The sequence below is a fragment of the Ostrea edulis genome, chromosome 8, assembly GCF_947568905.1.
Source record: "Ostrea edulis chromosome 8, xbOstEdul1.1, whole genome shotgun sequence".
NCBI classification, from domain to species: Eukaryota; Metazoa; Mollusca; class Bivalvia; order Ostreida; family Ostreidae; genus Ostrea; species Ostrea edulis.
This window is the reverse complement of record NC_079171.1, coordinates 27,420,219-27,445,041: the sequence shown is the minus strand read 5'-3', so window position 1 is coordinate 27,445,041 and position 24,823 is coordinate 27,420,219. Positions and strand designations below refer to the sequence as shown.

At 35.3% G+C, this 24,823-nt stretch overlaps 1 long non-coding RNA gene across 5 annotated transcripts; it reads right to left on the bottom strand.

The window, feature by feature from the left end:
- Positions 1 to 202: 202 nt before the first annotated feature.
- On the bottom strand, positions 203 to 18,534 carry LOC125661816 (uncharacterized). 5 transcript variants are annotated; one of them, XR_008798053.1, is made up of 6 exons: positions 17,674 to 18,534; positions 15,507 to 15,584; positions 11,325 to 11,378; positions 10,064 to 10,117; positions 8,909 to 9,052; positions 203 to 4,816 (listed from the first exon to the last, which is right to left on the bottom strand). It is a non-coding gene; the product is annotated as an uncharacterized LOC125661816 (long non-coding RNA). The 5 variants fall into 5 exon arrangements; XR_008798052.1 differs by having other exon boundaries at positions 18,038 to 18,534; XR_008798054.1 differs by lacking the exon at positions 17,674 to 18,534 and adding an exon at positions 17,084 to 17,435.
- Between the last annotated feature and the right edge of the window lie 6,289 nt (positions 18,535 to 24,823).

Sequence of the window (24,823 nt, the reverse complement as noted above, 5' to 3'; positions counted from 1 at the left end):
TCTATCTATTCAACCAGTTTTTCTTCAGCAATTTTGACTAATTTATAATCTTTACAGAGTCCTATAAATTATCCATAGCAATATTAATTAACTTTGATCATGTTATTCGCATTCATTAAAATAACCACCATCTGCACTGTACACGAATACTGTTATACAAAATAATTACTTTCAAAACAGTACATAAAAGACAATTTAAAAGTTAACTTTAACATGAAATTTATTCATTATATATAATTGTTACTTTGTAACAAAAACTGGCATGGTATACAAATCATTTTCAAGTATGGTTGCTAGTCAAATATTAATAAAACATGTAGGATTTTCATCGATTTTATGAAAAATTACAAAAGACATATCAATCAGAATTTAATGCATTTCATGAAATAAAAGGCCCACATGCCTTATTGGGTACATGGGAATTAATTAAAAGTATCACTAGCCCCAAGTATTATGAAATCTTGAGAAAAATTCCTGTTCTGCATACCTAAATTAAATCCTAACATACAAAACAGAATAAAAGATGTGTTCATAAAACTTAAATGCCCTGAAAGTGCCTATACAGTCCAGATGATTGATTGGGTATTGTTTAACGTCCCTCTCGAGAATATTTCACTAATATGGAGATGTTATATATACAACATTAAATAATATGACTACTTTGGACCTGTGTACAGTCAAAACCCTGGGGTTGTGTAAATCACCACTTTCGTATATCCTTTTCTGCTTCTAATAAGCATGCATTTGGTTATTGACCATATCACAATAAAGACAATAGTTGCTACTATAATCTTGGCCTCATCCTGGAAACTAAACCCTTGTCCAGGAAATCATGAATTTTACAATTTTGGTTAAGGACTACCACATATTAATTTAGTTTCATGTTAATATCAACCTTTAAAAAAGATATTTTATAATTGTGTAACGTATTTCCACTCTCCTGTGATGTCATAAGCTTTCGCAAAGTCAATGATTTGATAAGATTTATGCATGATGGGAACATAAATTTTGTTGAAGTCTTTTTCAATAGTTATTGTAAATAATCTTGTTAACCATAAAATATTTCAAAACTCACGTATGAGTTTCGAAATACCGAATCCAAGGGTAATAACTCCTTTTTCATTAAATTATTTATCAATTTTTTATGCATAGATTTCCTTTACTTTTCACAAACATATTTGTATATTTTTTTTAAGAAACAGTTTCATGAAATTGTTATGAATACCATTATATCGTTTTAACAAGTTTTTGTGATAATGAAATGTATTTAAGGAAAATTGTAATTTTCTGACATCAATAACAGGTATATGCGTGCTAATTGATAAATCTTTTTATCAATGCTGCAACATACTTATCTTATCATTTTTATTTGTTACTAAGATAACCATTAATCAAATATAAAATTGAACCTATAATTCTACAGGGGTGGAATTACCTTAAAGGCATAGGGTCTAAGATATTGGTGAAATGTTGCATGTTCCAAAAAGGTGGCGAAATTTAAGATCATATTAACTAGAAAATCACACAAAGTTCTTCAGAATGTTTACAAACACATTGGATAACGATAGTAATTACAAAATAATTCCCTGTTCTCATTTGCCTAAACTGGTACCCTTGTTGATTTCGCATCTCTTGTTTGTGTGTAGCCACCAATCAGTGGGGTACCAGTTTAATATATTGTCCTCCTGACAAAATTTTTAAATAGGGCTAAAACGTCAAAATGACTTAAATTTCAAAGCGCTGCAGCTATAGATAACTCATAATTAATACTACAAATTTGTTTTTTTGGAGTTCTTCTTGCAAAATATTGTGATGTCATTTTTGGGATAAAAGATAGATCCTATGCCTTTAACACATATTCACTATGTATACCAAGTTTGGTCTTACCCCAGAGTCAGAAACCCTACCCCATGGATTACAACATCTACATTTTTAGTAAAGGCCTTCCTCCTCTATCTGACTATGCATACGTTTTTCTTACAAAATGTTCAATTGTTACCTGAATTTACTCAGAAGACAGGTCACCAGAGATTACCTATGTGACCTAAAATTCTTATCAAAAACCAAAATTGTAACAAAATAAAAACAATCGGGTAAGACATCAATGTACATTTGAATTACCGGTGCATTACTACCCTAACAAGTATAGCATTGCCTCATTATTATCAAACATTATATTTCAATACATTTGAAAATGAATACACTATAGGTGCAACAATTATGCCTTAAAGCAGCATCATTAAGTCAAAGAGCACAATATATCATCTCAATAAGACAAAACACAAGAGAACATTCTGAACTCAGATAGTATACATATGAATTAAACTGTAGTGGTCATTTATCAACATATTTTCAAAAAAATTATATTGAAAGAGAAAATATCATAGGCAGTAATGCTCACATGAGATAGTCATAAACACTAAACGAAAATCCTATAACAATACACAGTTTAAACAACAGAGCACTTAGTCTTATTGCATGACATATATTATGAACATGGCAAACCAGGATTTACCTTTTATATGTATACCAAAACCAATGACAGTGTATATTTTGTGATCATTTGAATTACATTTCTCTGAACAAAATTCTAAACAAAACATGTCAACAGAACATACTAGGTTATGAATATTCAAAATGGTAATGGATTCGTTTGTACCTTCCAGTTTCAGACCATTTTTTAAATTTGGTAATTATGAAAGGCTTTAAACAAGAGGCCCAAGGGTCACATCACTCACCTTAGTCATCTTAGCTCATATTTAAAGATTTTCCCTATATATTTGTGAGTAAAACTTTGATCCCCCTTGTGACACCATCCTACCCCTGGGGGCCATTATTTTAACAAACTGAAATATATGTCAGAGAGCTTTCATGTAAATATCAGCTTTTCTGGCTGAGTGGTTCTTGAGAAGAAGATTTTCCTTATGTATTAGTATGTAAAACTTTGATACCCTATTGTGGCCCCATCCAACACCCAGGGGCCATGATTTGAACAAACTTGAATCTGCTTTATGTCAGGAAGCTTTCATATAAATTTCAGCTTTTCTGGTCCAGTGGTTCTTGAGAAGATTTTTAAAGATTTTTCCTGTGAAGAAACTTAAATCTGCATTATATCAAAGCTTTCATGTAAATCTCAGCTTTTCTGGTCCAGTGGTTCTTGAGAAGAAGACTTTTAAAGATCGTTCCTATATATATGTATGTAAAACTTTGATTCCCTATTGTGGCCCCATCAAACCCCCGGGGACCATGATTTGAACAAACTTGAATCTGCATTATGTCAGGAAGTTTACATGTAAATATCAGCTTTTCTGGCTGAGTGGTTCTTGAGAAGAAGATTTTAAAATATTTTTCCTATATATTTGTATGTAAAACTTTGATTCCCTACTGTGGCCCCATCATACCCCCAGGGGCCATGATTTGAACAAACCTGAATCTACATTATGTCAGGAAGCTTTCATGTAAATTTCAGCTTTTCTGGTCCAGTGGTTCTTGAGAAGAAGCTTTTAAAGATTGTTCCTGTATATTTGCATGTAAAACATTGATCCCCTATTGTGGCCCCATCATACCCCCAGGGGCCATGATTTGAATAAACTTGAATCTGCATTATGTCAGGAAGCTTACATGTAAATATCAGCTTTTCTGGCTGAGTGGTTCTTGAGAAGATTTTAAAATATTTTTCCTATATATTTGTATGTAAAACTTTGATTCCCTATTGTGGCCCCATCATACCCCCAGGGGCCATGATTTGAACAAACTTGAATCTGCATTATGTCAGGAAGCTTTCATGTAAATCTAAGATTTTCTGGCCCAGTTGTTCTTGAGAAGAACAATTTTAAACATTTTTCCTATATATTTGCATGTAAAACTTTGATCCCCCTATTGTGACCCCATCATACCCCAGGGGCCATGATTTGAACAGTCTTGAATTTGCATTGTCAGATAGCATTCATGTAAATCTCAGCTTTTCTGGCTCAGTGGTTCTTGAGAAGAAGATTTTTAAAGAGTCATCCTATATATCAGTATGTAAAACTTTAATCCCCTATTGTGGCCCCATCCACTGCCCGGGGGCCATGATTTGAACAAACTTGAATCTGCACTATATCAGGAAACTTTCATGTAAATTTCAGCTTTTCTGGTCCAGTGGTTCTTTACAAGAAGGTTTTTAAATGACCCCACCCTATTTTTGCATTTTTGTGATTATCTTCCCTTTGAACGGGACATGGCCCTTAATTTGAACAAACTTAAAAGCCCTTCACCCAAGGATGCTTTGTGACAAGTTTGGTTGAAATTGGCCAACGGTTCTTAAGAAGAAGTTAAAAACATGAAAAGTTTATGACGACGACATACAACGGACAAATTTTGATCAGAAAAGCTTACTTGAGGTTTTGGCTAAGGTGAGCTAAAAACTGTAAAAAATATCATCTGTTTACAGAAATTACATGATATAAGCACTACATTTCTATTCATTGTGTGACCCAACAAAAATGGTTTTATTTACTTCAGATATATATTGCTTTTGAAAAAATATAGGGTCCTTGGGGTAATTTATCAAAAATGTATACATGTGTTGGAGATTTAATTTGCCTGAAAAATCATAAAAGACTAGATTAATCAAGATATTGGACTAAGCAGTAAGCACTTTTAAAGTGTAAAATAACCAACATTTGAATTTCCACTTTTCTATATTCACAAGAATCGATCCCGAGGCAACCAGAATGGATATCATAGCTCCTGTGTCCAAACACACTGAAGATTTCATAAATTTCCAGAAATGTTCTCCCTCCTTTGTTCTTGTCTTTGCCAGAGGTCTTTCTTCCTGTAATATTATATACATGTACTACATTTATCACACCTAAGTGTCTGTACAATATGCTTAGCACTTTCAAAAAGATGACTTTCCCGAAATCTGAATTGATATAACTACATTACATAATCTATATGTTATTAAAAGGTAAATATGGGATATCAGAACTAGAAAATTTTGGAACTCTTCAGAAAAAGAAGTTACAAAAATTATACGTCACTTGGGAAACTCTTGTATACAAATTAGTGATCACTAAAGACGACTCATTTCTGATATAAAAATATATGCCTGGTTTAAAAATTATTTTTCAGAATGTTGCAAGTGAATATCCTTGTACTAAAACATGAGTTATTGGATTAAATTTCTGATGTTTGGTAGCAGAGATAAAAACAAAAGAAAAAGTATATTTCCTACACTGTATGCACTTGTATGGATATTTACTTTATAAGATTTTCTTGAGTCATAATAACCGACCGCTATGAAATGATATAATTAATCACAATAAATTATTTATAAATATATCTCCAGAAATGTACATATACATGCAGCAACATGTAGCCCCACCTTCCCCCACACGTTTCTGCCGCCCCCCCCCCCTGTTTTCCTGAGATTGCGTTAAATTATCACATACAATATTAAACTTTGTTATTAGTACATGTATGCAAAGATCGATTCATTAGCTGCTCACTTGATATAGTAGCCGTGGATAGTACTGGAAATGCAAGGTTAGATTGATTTCAACTCATGAACAGAAGAATACATCCCCCCTCCCTTAAACTGTGACTAAATACATTGGTATCATGTCACAAAGGGTGCAACGATTAACCAAGACACGGTATATCACTGAAATATTATGCAACGGTTCGATTCACGATATTTTACACTATACCGCAGTTTGGTATTCTCGATCTGGATTAATTTGAACTGTCCAATTTGGCTTTAAGATTACATGTATGTTGTAACAAGAGTACCACCAATGGTACATAATATGCCCGTGAAAAGCTAATATAAGGTGTTTCCTTACACTACGATTTGTAGAACATGGCTTCAAGTAGTATCAGCAATCAATGTCAGAGTGTGACATACTTTCTTTGCATCATAAAAACAGATCAATCATGTACTCTCTATGTAATATTTTTATTTGGCATAAAGTGTATGTGTACCAAGTTTGATGGTACCAGCTCCAATGGTTCAGTCTTTATCCTGCTACTACTATCTTGACCTTTGATCTTGAGAAACAATCGATATTCTCCACTTGGCAAAAGGTGTATGTGTACCAAGTTTGACAGTCTTAGCCCCAACAGTTCAGTTTGTATACTGCCTACAAGGTTTTCCTACTAAGTGATACTGTGAACTTGACCTTGAACAAGAGGTACTGTGAGCAATGCTCACTACGAATACCCCCGCTTACCCCAATCTCCCAAAGGGTGTTGGTAATAGGTATACACTATCTCTTTTCTGAGTGTAAAAACAAATGGCATGACAAACCGAACCATATTGCTACTTCGATGTCCAGTGTGTGTGACCTTTGACCTTTTGACCCCAAAATCGATAGGGAACATCTTCATCCCATGGGTAGTCCATATGTATGATATGGTGACTGTAGGTGGAAAGGATAACGCTTTAGAGCCCAGAAACCATATTGCTACTTCGATGTCCAGTGCGCTTGACCTTTGACCTTTTGACCCCAAAATCGATAGGGAACATCTTCATCCCATGGGTAGTCCATATGTATGATATGGTGACTGTAGGTGGAAAGGATAATGCTTTAGAGCCCGGAAACCATATTGCTACTTCAATGTCCAGTGCGCTTGACCTTTGACCTTTTAACCCCAAAATCGATAGGGAACATCTTCATCCCATGGGAAGTCCATACATATGATATGGTGACGGTAGGTGGAAAGGATAATGCTTTAGAGCCCGGACACCATTGCGTGTACAGACGGACGGACGGACAGACAGACGGACAACCCGATTCCAGTATACCCCCCACAACTTGTTGCGGGGGGTATAAAAACAATAGACATCTTCTTTTCATCATGGTGATCGAATGTACTAAGTTGCAATATCCTGGAATTTATGGTTTGGTCTGTATCCTGCCCACAAAGTTTTCCTACTTAGTGATACTACGACCTTAACCTTTGATTTCTGACCTTGAAAAATGTTAGGCATCTTCCTCTCATTATGGTGATCAAATGTACCAAGTTGCAAAATCCTAGATGTTACGGTTCAGTATGTATCTTGCCCAAAAGGTCTAGACAGACAAACGGACGATGGTTACCATAATACACCCTGTCCAAATAAAGATGGTTTCCGGAAATGGAAAAATGTGGTGCCAGTGAAATATTTCTCGCCCTGTGAACCATTAATCCCAAATATGGGAGCATTTTGGACATGCAGTTGTAACAGTAAGGTGCAATTAAATGATACTAAAACCAGTGTAATTGTTCATTAGTTATCATTCATATTGATACACTTGTAGCATGTTAAAAGTATCATGATACGTATTGTATTGTCAAGTCTGTATCATACAATGTATTGTATCATGAGGCAAGCGTATCGTTGCACCCCTACATGCTACCATGTTTAATACCAGTATTGAATATTAGTATAATAGTTTGATATTTCACAGTTCATACAGTTGTCTCGCATAGTTTTTTTTTTCAGGAATGAAATAATCTTATTCAAAACTCTATAATTTTCAGACCTCTCTCACCGAGTACAGAAAAATACTTGTGTGATTAACAGATTTCATTCATATTTTTAGGGCTTTCCATCTTTCTGTGGAAAGTCCTATTGTTATTGTTCTGTTTATTATTTTCCTGCCTTCAAAAACTTTTTTCGTCTTCAGACTTATCGAAAAACTTTAAAGTTCATGATATAGCACTTCTTGAGAAACTAATACATTTCAACCTGCGTCATGGAACTTTGGCCCCTTATGGAGTTATCTGACCTTTGGCAGAAATCATTGTTATCGTTACTACTTTTTAACCGTAAATGATAGGAGGATGAAACCTTTACAGGTCAATTAGTAGAATCGAAGAACTTTAAATGAAGGGATTAGCTGACCGTTAAAAGGAGTTAATGCCCCCCTATGTTTCACGATTTATACCTAAAAAATTGATGACTCCTAAAGTATTCGTCGTAGAGAGACGGAACACACTGAAATGGGTTGGGTGACCTTGACCTTGAAAAGTAGGTCAAGGTCAAAGGTCATCCAGAATGGCGAGAAAATGACACTTTTTACACCCTTTTTCCCACTTCACATAGCAACGAAATATCACATGGGTCAGCAAGGAATTTTCGATAGGTCTCGATATCATGAATTACAACTCTAAAACTTTGACCACACTGCGAATGTCGGCGACTCACATTGAAAACCCTGTTATCGCTACTCCTACTAGACCGAAAGTCGTGGAGATGCGAGACCTTCCTCGACGAATTCACAATAAAACTTTCGCACAGAGAAGTTGACCGAGGGAAACCGAGAACCCTGAAGCACGATTCTCGCCCCCAAAAGTCTCTGACATTGTCATTCGAGCCCACAACTTTTTCACAGATCTAGTTAGACACGGAACCACTTGTGCAAAGCCCCGTGACCTCTCTGACCTTCAAAATGAGGTCAAGGTCAAGCTTTCCCTCTCATGGAGTTTTCGAGGTTTGACCTTGAACGTGGGCCAAGGTCAAAGGTCAAGGCCACACATCAAGGGGCCAGTCTCCACAAGCAAGGCAAACCCACACATCACGACTGTCGTCCCAAAGGAAGAAATCCCCCACCCTTCAAGTGATATGTATGTTAGATCAGCTGTTTACACCATTTTGACCGGTCACATGCCCAACAACAGGATTCTAGCTAATCTGACCTACACATACACATCTGACCTACACCCATTTTCTCCATTTCTTGACTGTCTTGTAAATCAAATATTTCCATTTGCATTCATGAAAAAACATGTGCCAGATTCCATCAATGTCTGCCTGCATCAACATAAAGACTAAGTTCAGTTGTTGTTTTTTTTATGATAATGATGATGCAACTTTACTCGACAGTTGAACTCATTGACATTCCATCCCGACTGTCATTGTAAACAAATAAACACTTACCTGCAGGGTCAGATGGGATGCAGTATTCCTATTCTCCGTTCAGATCATACACTCAGAAACTTTTTTTAATTCACCAGCCGCCATTTTGTTTGGGGTTCTTTTTCACAGCCTAAATCCATATGTATGCCTCCTTGGGTGAAATGACTGAAAGGCATTTTCTCCATGAATTAGAACACATAGGATGAGCAATTACAAACTGTATATCAAATTCCACAATCCATTACACACATGGTAAAGTGCACAGACTCCTACCATCTTTTCAACATGAGGCTCATAGTCCCAGCATGCATGAGCAGAGTGTCAGCACTACATGTGTAATCTCTGAAAATGTCACTTCCGGTTTCTTTACACCTCCAAATATCATATCTAACAGGTCTAAAGTCACCCCCAAACACCTGCACAAGTCCTATTACACTTTTACCCGATATGTGCCGGCTATCCAACACCCACACCCCCTTTTTTTCAAATATTTGACCGTACTATCGTGCGAAACCAAGGACTCAATCTCCAACACTTCAACACTCAAGGCGGCAAATTTGAATTTCTTTTCTATCCAAATCAAATTGTTTAGCATTTGAACACTACTGAAAAACCGGTAGAAGGTGGGAAGCCCTCTAATTGTTCGCAAACAATTAGGATCACTAGTTATTGATATTTCCCTTTTGCGATTAATGAATTTGAAATGTGGAATTAATTAAAATATTATTTACACAACCCCAGCCTCGATCTATTCAGTTGTCCTACTTTTACAGCCCTTCCATTGGAACACATCCCAATCTCGATCAATACAAAGACATAACAATATAAAAATTAATTTCTTTCACACTTATGCATCAAAAGATATGAAACTTGAACTCAATCTGTAGTTACTGCACTACAAGTTTCAATGAATTCTCACAAGCATTATGCAAAAATATCTGGAAAACCAATGGGACAGACTGATTGACAGAGAGACGGACAGAGAGGAAACCTAAAATCCACTTGACTTTTGTTTTATAAACCGGTAGGGGACTAATAACTGGAATTAGTCTTTGAACTTTATATGGTTATTCTCCTTGATTTTTTTTAATTTTTAAAAGATTCATTTCAAGCAGACTGTTGTGATGTAATGGTGATATGTGATATATAACCTTAGATGTAAATTATGTTCCCTACCTGTTCTGCCTCTAACTCTCCCATTTCAACTAATTATGTTCATGATTGTTCCTCCTAGAAACAAAATTTTACACATCAAACACATACATGTACATAATGCATATTATACATTTATTGCATGATAGTGAGGGAGATATGAAGATTTATTCACCCAAGAAAAATCCTATTCCCCGAGGGCAACGCCTGAGGGGAATATGATTTTTCTTGGGTGAATAAATCTTCATATCTCCCGAACATTCATGCAATAAATTGTTTATTATACCGAAACAAAGCAAGACCACAAAATTGCATTTGAGATTGGAGTCCGCTCATCTATACATTGTACATGTATGTAGCTGAGATTGCCCTAACGGTAACACCGCGTCTCAACGAATTAGATGGTACAAACTGAGAAATAGAGTGATATGATAACCAGTTTTTGTTTTACCATTCTCCTTGAATGCTGATTTACTTGCTTGTTTTTGTATCAACCAAAACCAGGCGATTTAACTGTGTATCAGAGACCCGCATATTTTGTGCCTTACGAATTATGGAAGTAGAATGACTCGGACTTATTGTGACGTCACAATACATTTCGTCGTCTTTGACATTAACTTTATGGAAAATGCACGAGGCTGCCCAAGCGGTAAATATGATAGGGAGATATGATGTTTGAGAGGGAGATATGAAGTTTTGTTATCCCTGGCATGTGACCGTCTAGACCAATCAGATTACGCGTTGCATAGAATTCTCATACTGGGGTATAATAATACAGGTTTTAACACAGTAATGGTACAATGATAAGCAAGAGCTTTGTCTACAATCTCCTAAAACATACAAGATTTAATTAAAAGTTCTTTTAGTTTTTGTCTCTGTGTCATATTCTCCACTTTATCTTATACGTTACCCATCTTAGGAGGACCTCATTTTATTTTATATGTATATATGTTACCCCACTTAGGAGGACAATATACACTTGCACACATACAATTACAGACACCCCTTGTGTCCTTGGCACTTTCAACATTGTAACGTTTTCTAAGCGGCAACCTAAGGAACAATACTATTTTACTTAATATCATCAACATATTTTTTCAATGCCATATATTTCATCTTCCAAAACATACATGCTTATAATATATATGCATATATACATGTATATACATTTTCTACTTTAGGTAGACTTGTCATTGATCCCCAATTGTCACTTCTGATTGATTTCAAAGAGACTGTTGCAATGTGATGGTGATATATAATCTTAGATAAAAATTATGTTCCCTACCTGTTCTGCCTCTAACTCTTCCATTTCCACAAATGATGTGCAGGATCGTTTCTCCTAGAGACAAAATTTTACACATCAAACACATACATGTACATAATGCATTTTAACACAGTAATGTTGCGATGATATCAGGGTTTGACACTAAGGCACGTCCGACCGACCGAGTCTACTAAATGATAGGTCCGGTCGGGTAAAATGTCGATTTACTAGTCCGACTGGTTGTGTTAAAAACTAAACAAGAAACTTTACTTTAAACCGATATTTTATTCTTAACTAAAAGAAAATAACTGTAAAGAGTTTGCAAGCAATCTTGAACCATGTGATGGAATAATCTATTTTAAGTTCTAATAAATAAGTAGCGGTCGGTAGTGATGTTTTACGACATCTACTCGATGTTGATTTTAAACAGTTTATTTGAATTGACTATAATAAAGTGTTTATCAAGTTAATAAATTACGTAATAAACATTTATCGGTGTTGACATATGTGTGGGAATGTCTCTATATTTATGTCTCATTCACACGAAGAATTTAATTCGCATTAAACGTAAGTTAATGCGAATTAAATCTGAATCGTGTTCACACGGAGATTTTAATGCGCATTAGATTACTTCGAATTAAAATTGACATCGCGATTTAATGCGAATTAAATTTACTTCGCATTAGCTCCGTGTGAACGCTAAGCGAAGCTAATTCGCATTAAATGTACACGCATGCGTAATGGCAAATTTGGGTCACATGCATCATACCCATGGTCAGCTATATATACTATGTCAGTTTTGTACGAAAAACTAAGCAAAATGATAATTTACACAATATTCATTAAAATATCTATAAAAATAATTTTCAATAACATAGTCTATTCTTTTTCGCGCACCCTTTAATAGAGATGCATACAACTTTAATGCGCATTAGTTTACTTCGCATTAAATATTACCGCCGTGTGAATGCTATTTAATTCGATATTTGATGCGAAGTAAAATTTGATGCGCATCCGTGTGAACGAGGCATTAAATACGACTTCTCGTCCTCAAGGAAAGACGTCCCAGGAGAAAAAAGAAAAGGTTAGGAAGAAACAAAGCAGGGCTTATGAAATATAAAATAAATAAAAAGCCGGTTGAGGTCATTTTATACTAAATAGACTAAAGAATACCCGTGCCGGGTAGAATTTAAAGAAACAGAAAACGTGTTTGAAAATCAAATATTGAATGACGCGTGACGAGACTTAAGATATTTTTGAGACGTTTTGGTTCAAACTTAACGTTTGTCATTTAAATGAAGTATTTTTAAAATATGGAGAAAGTTCAAACTATCAGGTTTTTTTTCTGGAAAGTTTGTCAGGGCTAGTGGATATAAAGTCAGGTCTAGTAAAAATCATTTGAAGTAGCCGACTGGTCGAGTGCTCAAAAAAGCAAATGTCAAACCCTGGATATGCAAGAGTTTTGGCTACAATCCCCCAAAACACACAAGATTTAAAGTCCTTTTTGTCTTTGTCTCCATGTCATATTCTCCATTTTAATTTACATGTATATATGTTACCCCTTTTAGGAGGACAGTATACATTTGTACACACACATGTACACAGATGCTGTTTGTGCCCTTAGTACTTTCAACATTGTCACTTTTTCTTAGCCAATAATTTTTTTTTTTTTATTTATCAACATTTTATTTTTGAATTCCATTTCAATCATCTACCAAAACATATCCAAGCATCTGCATTTTCCATTTTTGGAGGCCTGGCTATGTACATGTGTGTGTTTGTTAACTATTATAAAACGGGTTGTTTTAAATTAATTTTTCTGCAAGTACATGCATACTTTAGACAAGATTTTATGTAAAACACACACTAGGAAAACATAAAGTCAGCAATCACAACCTGAACACTGAACAAGAAATCAGTGGAATGTATACCTGCATACTGCATGTTTAATATCATTTATGCAGATTCAAGGTAGCTCTACCCTTATGCGACTCATCAATACTAATGGTTGAAATTGGAAACACTGTATTAATTTCCACTCGGTATAGTTCGATTTTATTAATAACCAAAGCAAATGTATATGTTGCCACCTTTTTTAAGATGTCAAACATATAAGAACAGAAGTATAGGTCAACATCAGAAAACCACACATTTTCGTAAAGCAGAGTAATAAAACATGAGAAAAATGTATTAAAATGACAAATTTTTAATGTCAACAGTATAGAAAAACAGTTTATTTATAAATATTTGACCTATTGAGTGCCCCTACCCCTAAAAACACCCCAGGGCCTTTTTTCAACTCTCAAAAATTAAGCGCCCCCCCCCCCCTCCTTTGAAATACAGTACTACTCACCTTTTTGATAACAGAGTTTTTAATCTTTCTAGCAATCTCTTTGTTCCGCACTGAATTTCATAATACATGGTATCTCTAGTTCACCAATACCGGTATCTTAGGAGTAATGATAGTTTCCCCTTTACAATGCATTTCAAAGCCCCCCCCCCCCCCCCCCCCATGTTGTTAAAAAGAATGCTACAACTTTACTTATTTTTCGAGGCATGTGTCCAACTACTGCACCGTCCTTTACAACAGCAATCGCATATTTATGCATAGGATTGTTGATTTCTATTTTTTTTCAAGAGTTTCTCCCTGGAATGGATCCCAGATTATAGATATCCCTGTAAACACGAAATCCCATAACTATATTCATACTCGGCCATAGTTGTGCTGCGAAAGTGAAACCGAAAGTTTAGTAAATCGTACGTGGTATTAGTCTTTGACACAAACGGTACCAAGTGAAATTGAAAGTAATAACTACTACTGTATATTTTAATATAGACAAGAATGGATTAATTATTAGTGTTAAAAAAATGAAATAAAATTTATGTGTATATTTAATGAGAATATTTCAGCATAGAGTACTAAATAACCCCCCCCCCCCCTTCAATTTTCTAAGCACCCGGGGTGCTCAATAGGACACATATGGTATGTATAAACTGATAGTTGATATTAGGGGAATCTTTGTATAAGACATACAGTAGAGGAATGCCAGGATAGGAGTTATCGCCCTTTACCAACTGGGCTATCAGGCCATCGGTGAGCAGCCCGATTGACTGCTGCTGGATATTGTACATGTGTTTTCTATCCTGAAGCCTTCACAAGGTCAAAAAATAAAAACAAACAACTTGTTGGATAAAAACCAATCACAAATTATGGAAGATCTTTTTTAAACATTCTTATCTACTCCTACAGTTTTTATTCAAATGTTGCTGAAATCTTTCTACTTTCCTTCACTATGTTTATCCAACATAATATGTAAACAATAATAAGCTTCAAGAAATAGTATAGCAAATAAGAAATGAAATGTGCCTTATTTTAAAAATGAATCCATATAATTCATGAAAAGAAAATCTTTAAAAACAGATAAAATTTCTTTGAATTTTAATTATAACAAGAAAAAATTAAAACAGTTCATCATTTCTTATGATTGTGATAGCATCAGTTATCTGATCCAATATTTCAAAGATTGCACATGGAATTTTTTAAAGGCAGATTTTGAACAGTCATGGACACAATGATTTTGGGATGGTTACATGCACATACCTATACCTCAGGATGTTCCTAATGTAATTTGAGATGCTAATTCATATTTCTTCTGCAATTTGTTTCAAATCGACATTATATGATTAATCAAAATGTAAATGATCACAGGTCGACCCTTACAGTATATGACAGTTCATTTTACCATGTTTACAAGAAAGTTAAAAGGCACACACAAAAAAACCCATCGTGACATCGTTTCAAATATTTGAAAACCTTTCTAGTTCAACAGGGATTTAAAGTAGATAAAATAAACAAATCAGTGGACCATTAAACCCTTAGAACTCTAGTCTAATTAAGCCTACATCTCCACTGGATTTAGAGTGCATTTTAATGCAACCCATATTTGTACACTTTACTTCTTTCTAAATCTAGGTAATTTATTATAACAATACTAAATAGTTCATGATATCCATAATATAATCAATAGATAGATTATTATAGGTCATGTTTTGATTGCATTTTGTATCACTCTAGAATAAATATATAATTCATTATATCATTCACTAAAAACCCATGCATGTACCCAGTGTTAAAATAAATCAGAATGGTATATTTTAATCATTTACTATCTATTATCAATTATAGGAACTCAATATGCTTACCATTGTATTTAGAAATGTGTCCAACAGAAAAGCCACTTTTGTACAGATCAGTCTTAACCCAATCGACACTTTCCTCTTCTAAAACAATAAAAAATATGTGTACATCATAACATGCATTCATTTTGGATGCAGAAAAAAAAAATGTCATAAATTCTTATTCCATGATTTGTTTTCTTTTATAAATCTCTAAGAGCAATAATTACTCCTACTCCTTGAAGATTAATTGTATATGTTTAATGCCCCCCTCAAGAATTTTTCACTCATATGGAGACATGCATCACCATTGCGGTAAAGGGCTGCAGTATTTAAAGGCCTATGCTTGGTGCTTACGCCCTTTGAGCTTTAACGTGCCACACATGCTGTGACACGGGGCCTCTGTTTTTGCGGACTTGTCTGAAGGACCCATTTAGTCAACTCTTACGACAAGCAAGGGGTACTGAGGACCTATTCTAACCTGGTTTTCCACAGGAATTATGAAAAACATGACAGATGTCATGTAATTGGCACGTTTGGCAAGAGGTACATCACTTTTTATGTCCCAAAATTAAACAATTTTTCCACAGAAGAAATTATCAAGAACTTAATATCTTAGTAGAAAGTTATAGAAAAGCATATGCAGTCACAGGAACCATATAGGCAATTCAATATTGAATCAGTGGGACCAGGGCTCGAAATTAACATATGCCCGCCAGTCTGTGACTGGTTAAAAGTCTGGCGGACTGACTGACATTTGTTCTAGTCAGTCCGATGGGACTGGTTAATTTTCTAAAGCATCATTTTGGAAAATATACTTATGAAATTTTATACACACATTTGGCATGCTTTGATCTGTAGATATCAGACGAATCTGATTCATAAATATAAATCCCACATTTAAGTGTTACAATATTATCTGAGACATATTGAGTTTAATTTCATTTTAATAACATTAATGAAATATGTTTAATTATTTCTGGAAAACTCTGTTGGACTGGTAAAATTTTCTGCGGACTGGTTGAAATTATACCCCATCAGTCTGACTGGACTGGTGACATAAAAAGTTAGCTTCAAGCCCTGTGGGACAAGATATTTTTAAAACGTGGATAAATTAGTATTATGTGGTAATGACACATTTAGCTAAGATTCCTAAAACATGAAAATGAAAAACGTAAAAAGGGACAACACAAATTGGTGAGAAATACATGTAGTTATATCTTTCGAATTTCCTCCATTGTTTACAATAGTGCAATATCTTTGAAAGATGCGCCTTTGACAGGGACCAGTCATTTAGTCTGTAGTAATAATAGTAGGCAACATAATGGGGTGGTATAATATAGACCCTACAATTATTGCAGACAAAACTACCGGTTCCTGTGGTGCAATACTAATCTCAGCGAGATTCGTCGAGGCTGGATATTTGGACTGACGCCTCTTCCGAATCTCAGACCAGTGTCACATAAAGTGATTCGGGAAATCTTGCCTGAACTTCGGCCGCTTGTTGTGATTAAAATGGGTTAAATTAAACTTCTTGTCCGCTTCAAATTTTCGCCTTAGACATCCTATTAACTCCCTATCACAATGAAACATGCATTTCTTACCTTTACAAGGTGTAAATCCCACAGTAATTCAAGTTGGCTATTTTCGAAGCCATTGCAAACGGCCACCATTTCATATTTTACCTTCTCAACACTGGAGAGTTCCGATATACTACTTCATGACAATTTGTACTGTGATTGAAAATACAGAACTTACTGGTTGACAATTACTTTATACAAAGCATTTAAGCATAAAAATTAAAAGTAATGAAAAGAAAACTGTGTAATATTTAATCGATCTATTTGAAGGCGTCCTAAACTATCGGAACTCTTCAGTGTTGAGAAGGTAAAATATGAAATGGTGGCCGTTTGCAATGGCTTCGAAAATAGCCAACTTGAATTACTGTGGGATTTACACCTTGTAAAGGTAAGAAATGCATGTTTCATTGTGATAGGGAGTTAATAGGATGTCTAAGGCGAAAAGTTGAAGCGGACAAGAAATTCAATTTAACCCATTTTAATCGCAACAAGCGGCCGAAGTTCAGGCAAGATTTCCCGAATCACTTTATGTGACACTGGTCTGAGATTCGGAAGAGGCGTCAGTCCAAATATTCAGCATCGACGAATCTCGCTGAGATTAGTGCAATACGTACACAATCAAAATAAGGACAATGCACATTGCATTGCAAACTGCACGGCGTCTCCTGCATTGTGTCGCTAAGTGCAGGGCATAATGACAACACATTTTTGGGATTCTCTATATCCTAGAAAACCTTTATAACAATGCTAAACCATAGTAAACGACGCGACAAATATTGTCCTAGTCGTGTGTCATGGCGTGACGAGATCGAGACTCGGAGACGGTAGACCCTTCTTTCGCTGCCCAGTGAAGAAAACCAACGCGGTTACTCGTACTCGTAGGGGAAATTGTAATAGCCTAAAACCTAACAATATATACTTTGCGAGAAATGTGCCTTGAAATCATTTTTGAAACCAAAATAAGAAAAATTTACTTACACGTGACAACATCTTCGCAGACGCTGGATCCTTTCCGGGTGTCTCCGAAGGTTCCCGAAGTTCATTTCCGTAACATGACAGCAAAACAGAACGCAACAAAAAATCACGGTGTTGGAAAATTAAAAAATTTTAAATACCATCTTTAAAAATATTAATCTAGATAATCTGACACCTAGTGGTTCAGAATAAGGAAAAAATCAAACGAAATTTAAATATATTTCCGCTTTCGTTTGTGATGCCCATTTGAAAAATGTCTACACAAGTCGTGAAACGTATATTGCCAAAATAATACACGCTAGTTTTTAACAACTCTAGAATTTACACTTTTATGAATAAAATGAAATCTTTTTGCCCGAAATGTAAAGTTTAGATTCTAAATTTAAGGAAAGAAAACACATTTAACTCAAAAGTTAAATACATAATTTCATTTTACAAGTAGAAAATTGGGCAGACTTAAAAACGTCTGCCTAATTTATACGTCTGCCTAACGGTGGTCGATAAATATTTTGCGTCGGCTGAAGTCTTATAATAGGTATGTATATATATATATATATATATATATATATCATATTATCTCCTTATAAACACACTGTACATCATTCTCTTTCCTTATAAACACACTCTGTACATCATTCTCTTTCCTTATAAACACACTGTACATCATTCTCTTTCCTTATAAGCACACACTGTACACCATTCTCTCTACCTTTAATCACACTCTGTACTTGATTATATCTTCATAAAATAAAGTCTGTACATCATTATCTAACCCAATAAACACACTCTGTATATCATTATCTCATAAAACAGTCTGTACATCATTCTCTTTCCCTATAGGCATACACTGTACACCATTCTCTCTACCTTTAATCACACTCTGTATATTATTATATCTTCATAAAATAAAGTTTGTACATCACGATATATCCCAATAAACACAATGTACATCATTCTTTTTCGTATTAACACACTATGTACACATGCACATCATTCTCTCTTTTTATAAACACACAGTAAATCATCTAGGAAAGCAATGCGGGTTCCTCTGTAAGTTCGAATTTTTATGTGTGCAAATATATAGGAAAAATCTTTTAAAATCTTCTTCTCAAGAACCACTGAGCCAAAAAAGCTGAGATTTATATGAAAGCTTTCCGATATTGTGGATACTAAGGTTTGTTAAAATAATGGTCCCCGGGGTCGGATGGGGCCACAATAGGGGATCAAAGTTTTACATACAAATATATAGGGAATATTTTTAAAAATCTTCTACTCAAGAACCACTGAGCCAGAAAACCTTATATTTACATGAAAGCTTCCTACATAGTGCAGAGTTAAGTTTCTTAAAATCATGCCCCCCCCCCCCCCTGGGGTAGAATGGGGCCACAATAGGGGATCAAAATTTTACATACAAATATATAGGGGAAATCTTTTCAAAATCCTCTTCTCAAGAACCACTGAGCCAGAAAAGCTGATATTTACATGAAAGCTTTCTAACATAGTGCAGATTGAAGTTTGTTCAAATCATGGTCCCTGGGGATAGGATGGGGCCACAAGGGGGATCAAATTTTTACATACAAATATATAGGAAAAATCTTTAAAAATATTCTTCTCAAGAACCATTGGGTCAAAGAAGTTCCCATTTACATGAAAGCTTTCTTACATAGTGTAGATTCAAGTTTGCAAAAACCATGGACTCCAGGGGTAGGTTGGGGCCATATTAGGGACTACGGTTTTACATGCAAATATATATGGAAAGTATTCTGATATGGACCAAGGTGACCCAGGTGAGCGATGTGGTCCATGGGCCTCTTGTTTTTTATAAGCCGTACTTATTTTTTTTTTCTTGTTATTTTTGGTACCACTTTTCTTTGTAATCATTACCAAATATGGGGCAACTGTAAGAAATTGTCGTTTACCTGCACAGCCCATTTCCCGGGCTACAGCACAAAGTCCCTTCCGTACGGAAAACATCTGGACCTTGACTATAACGACATGAACAGTATTCAGTCTGTAAACAATTCCTTACTGCACTTGTCGTTAAGAATATTTCTTATATAAGTATAACAAAGTATCCAGAAGACGTTTGGGCGAGTCTGAACACCTTGTTAAGAGAGGTTTTTGATTTCAGCATTTAAAACGTCCCGCATTCTTTGAAACAAAGAGTCGTCCAGGAAACTAACAACGATTCTTTTGTTCTGTAGTATTATTTTCCAAACTTGTCGTGGACTTCGATTGATTGTATATTGTTAAACGTCCCTCAAGAATATTTCACTCATATGGATACATCACCACTTCCGGTGAAGGGCTGCAAACTTTATCCCTATGCTCGGCGCCTACAGCCTTGGGGGGGGGGGGTGGGGGGGTGGGGGGTGCCACACCTGCTCTGACACGGGGTCTAGCTTTTTGCGATCTCATCTGAAGGACCGCCCCATTTAGTCGCCCCTTACGACAAGCAAGGAGTACTGACGACCTATTCTAACCCAGATCCCCACGGGATTTCGAGAAGAATTTCAATGCTGAATAGGGGCTGTAAGCTCGCAAACGAGATAACGCGAGATTTGAGTACTTCTGGTGACAAACCATTACGGTCTGCATGAAATCATACTAGTTGGAAATATCCTGCAGTTTTTATCGGATTTTTTGGTCGATGCAAAGAATTGGACGTTATGGGTAAAGTTGTGCAGGTTAGTATAAATGCATTCTAATACTGGTAGTAAATTTGATTTCCATTAAATAATAAATATCTTGGTTTTGTTTGTCACCACATCTGTAAGGCCTTCATACCGATCACCAGTCTTTAGTTACATATACGCTCAAGTAGATCTAAATAGATTTACATTTATTTATTCACAATTCAAGATGTACACAGTTATACATCACATGCAGTCACGCTTGAAATTGTATAAATCAAATGTTTATAGAGGGAGGAGTATGATTTTACGATCTATAGAGAACATTTTTACGAAAAATATTCCTAGACACGGCAGCTGTAGTACTACTAAACAGTACCCTTTCCATATACAACAAAACTACATCACTGATTTCTTATCGGCGTCGCGCATGCATGACCTTCTTTAGCTGCAATAATGTAACCTTCTCCTTTAAAAAAATGGGGGGGGGGGGGGGGGGGGGGAGAACGTCAGAGTAAAAAAAAAAACTCGGAGAGGGCTACATTATCGCAGCTAAACCTTGATAAATGTAATACTTACACAATTTTAAAAAAGAAGTGATAGTATTTAATATTATAAAACAATAGATGTTTCAAAAAGTGGATTCATTGAGATTCGGTTGACACTTGGTGGAGGGGGGGTATAATTTGATAACATGATACAACAGTATTGGTGGTTTACTGGGATTATTATTATTACACAAACCTTCTCCAACCGCATCGAATTTTTCTATCCTCTCTCCCTAAACCAGTTTCCGATTGTACAGTGTATAAATACAGTTTGTGTATAGAAAATTATTAGTTTATACAAAATTCAAGAATATAGCTTTTACAATAACTTCCTTGAGATAAAGAGAAATGTATTGCATGAAAATGATTTTTCTTCCAATTTTTCATTTAGGTTAGATGGATCGATGTCATTGAGACTAATCTCTTGATATATTCCCGGACACCTTAATATCCAGGCCATGACATACAGTTCCTGTAAGTGCTGACATACGGTCAAAGCAGTGACTTGTGTAACACAGAATGGTGCAATCACCTATTTTTCAACTTTGAATATAGGGATCAACATGTACTCCACAGAAAAGTTCCTGCAAAACCCACGACTGGAAAACAATTTAGGTGTTCACCATCTGTGATCAATTAAAACATTGTATGTCTTTGAACATTCAGGCTTTTTATCCTTGAGAGGACAGTTGGCTTATAAAAGAGTTGAACTGTGTTACATATTAGCCAGGGAAGTATTTACGTCGAGAGGGCTAAGGAAAGGATAAAATCCACATACCAACAGTCTACGAGCCAATATTAACCAAGATAAATATGTACATTGGGTGCATTAAACAGTATATTTAGGGGCCTCCGAGGCCGAGTGGTTAGAGCATCGCGCTTAATATCACACGACCTCTCACCTCTGTTGGCGCGGGTTCGAATCCCGCTCGCGCCGTTAAGTGAGAACGTTTCCCAGTTTACTTTCGGAAGGTCGGCGGTCTCTTCCCAGGTACATTGTATCTGAACTCTCTCTTCCACCAATAAAAACTAGGCCCCACCAGATAACTGAAAAATTGTTGAATTTGGCGAAAAACAACAACAACAAACAAAAATAGTATATTCAACTGTAATATTTTTTAAAGTTTTTCTGGAGTGAATGTTAAGTACAATGTTGTATATGTTCACAGTTATAAAATTTAGAAATTCATTTCAAAATTAAGGATTATCTCCCTCATGCATAGCTCTTATCCTTGGACGAATTTGGCTCCACTTGTTTGGCACGCTGTTTTTGGCTATATTTAGATCTAAAACTTCATAGTTATTTCGGATTTCAAACATTTCGGTTGAGCATCACTGAAGAGACATTATTTGTCGAAATGCGCATCTGGTGCATCAAAATTGGTACCGTATAAGTTTTACATCTTCATGAATTAAGCACTCGTTTTGGGTTGGGTTTTTTTATATATAGTTTTCTTCATTTATTATTATTTTTTGCAAATCCTGTATGAATAAAATAAAACTCGTGTGTCAAATAGTTTAGTATAAATAAAAATGCACTATTGATTGTTATTGTTTTACTAAGTATATTAAAAGAATAATTCTGTTAATGTTATGTGTCCATTCAGAGTCCTTTATGATCCGGGATAATTCTGCAGTCAGCTGTTGTCCAAATAATCAAGTTGCAGCAATAAAATTCTATCACTTTGCAATATTCTTTGTCCACTAAGAGTCCTTGATGATCCAGATAATTTTACATGCGGTCGGCTGTAGTCCAAACAATCGAGACGGAATAATTCATATTGCACAAAAGCTGGCCCTGTATCTGATGATAGCAAGGATGGCTGGACTTGAGGAAGTAAATACTCTTCCTGTATTCTAAATGTAAGAAAAAGTTTATATATAATGTACAGTGAAGCGTACATGAGAAATAATATTACAAAGAAAATATTGGTGACCTCAGAAATTAATTCAAGAATTTTCTGGTGCTTAACTTTTTTTTCTTTCTGTCTGTAAACAGGTGTTAATTATACTGTACTGAAGATACACATTTTACAAATTATCTACCACATTATTGGAAGCAACCACTGAAATTACTCTCTCCGGCGTTTGCCGCCTGATATCTTTAAACAAGAACTCCCCCCCCCCCCGCAATTTCTTGCTAAATATATACAAACTTAATCAAGCCATAGATAATAAAGTTATCTTAATAATACCAATTTCTCCAAATTGTTTAAATGATAATGAAAAAAAAACAACCCAGTGAAGTAATAGGCCATAATATAATCATACCCCCCCCCCCTCAATTTTAGTCACATCACAAAATTATCTACCCGAGTTACACTGCACATTTGCATGTCAATCATTAACAATAATAGGCCTAGTAAAAGAGAAGTAAGTTGAATTAAAAGTATAAATGAATTGTGTATTTATCGAATAATCATTCATGAAGTTGAAGACGAACGTATCCTCACAGTTACCTGGTTACTGTATACAACTTGTTCTCCATCGACACTTGAACCACTGCATTGACAATACACGCCAACTTGTTAAACAGGGACATAACAAATGGTGGTGGTAAACAGCGTTCTCTGATTTACTCTTAAGCGTTGGTTTTTCGGACGTGTAGTTTGCCCAATTCTATACTCGTAATACTGAATCGAATTTGTTTGTCACCGGAAACGCTTCAGCGGAAGTGACGATAAACGAGACTTACAGCCCCTATTCAAATTTTCATTTGATATAGTAAGTAGTTCGCCTTCCCAGCCCCGACCATTTTCCAAGGAATTAAAGACACTCTGCCCAGCCCGTCATGTTAATGGTGTTAGGGTAGGGTGGTCTAATTTCGACCACCTGGGTAATTTCGACCGATGGTGTTTTACTTCAGTTAAATATGTCATTGTATGTATTACGCCATTTTCCGGAAATAAAATACTTTCTCATACAATTTTTGAATTTTGTTTTCCGAGTTCTTACAAAACATTTGTTTGACTTTGATGGTTACCACGGAAATACTTGACAGACTAGACACCCCGGGAATTTACGAACGACAATTTTCGATCGTACAGAGAGTGACACAACACCATAAAAGGTATCTTAAAAATTCATCAAACTATCCATTGCTGTTATTGTTAAAAAAAAAGATGAAATCGAATTCAGAAAATAATGAAATATATATGTAAACTGTATGATTACATCCATTTAACAACAGAAATATTTCAGAGTAATCGGTCGAAGTTACCCATACACAATTTCATTGCATGTGGGTTATTTCGACCGATATGTAAATATAGTGTTAAGTTTACTATGGCAGTGCAAAAAATCGCACAACTTAAAGAGTGTGTGAAAAAATTTAAATACTTTGAAACGAATTATCTGACATCCTAGAATTAAAAAAAAAAGAAATAAAATATATGAGCATTCCTGAAAGCCACCGCCTCTTCAGATAAAAAAAATAAATCACACGATGTGTATTAAAAAAAAAAATTGCATCCCCTTACCGGACGCGAAATTTAGCTGAACAACCGAACTGAATAGCATAACAATACAACATTCGTATTCAATTATTTTCAGCATGTATCAAAACTTGACAAAGATGATTCACCAACGAGAGATTGGAGTACACGGAA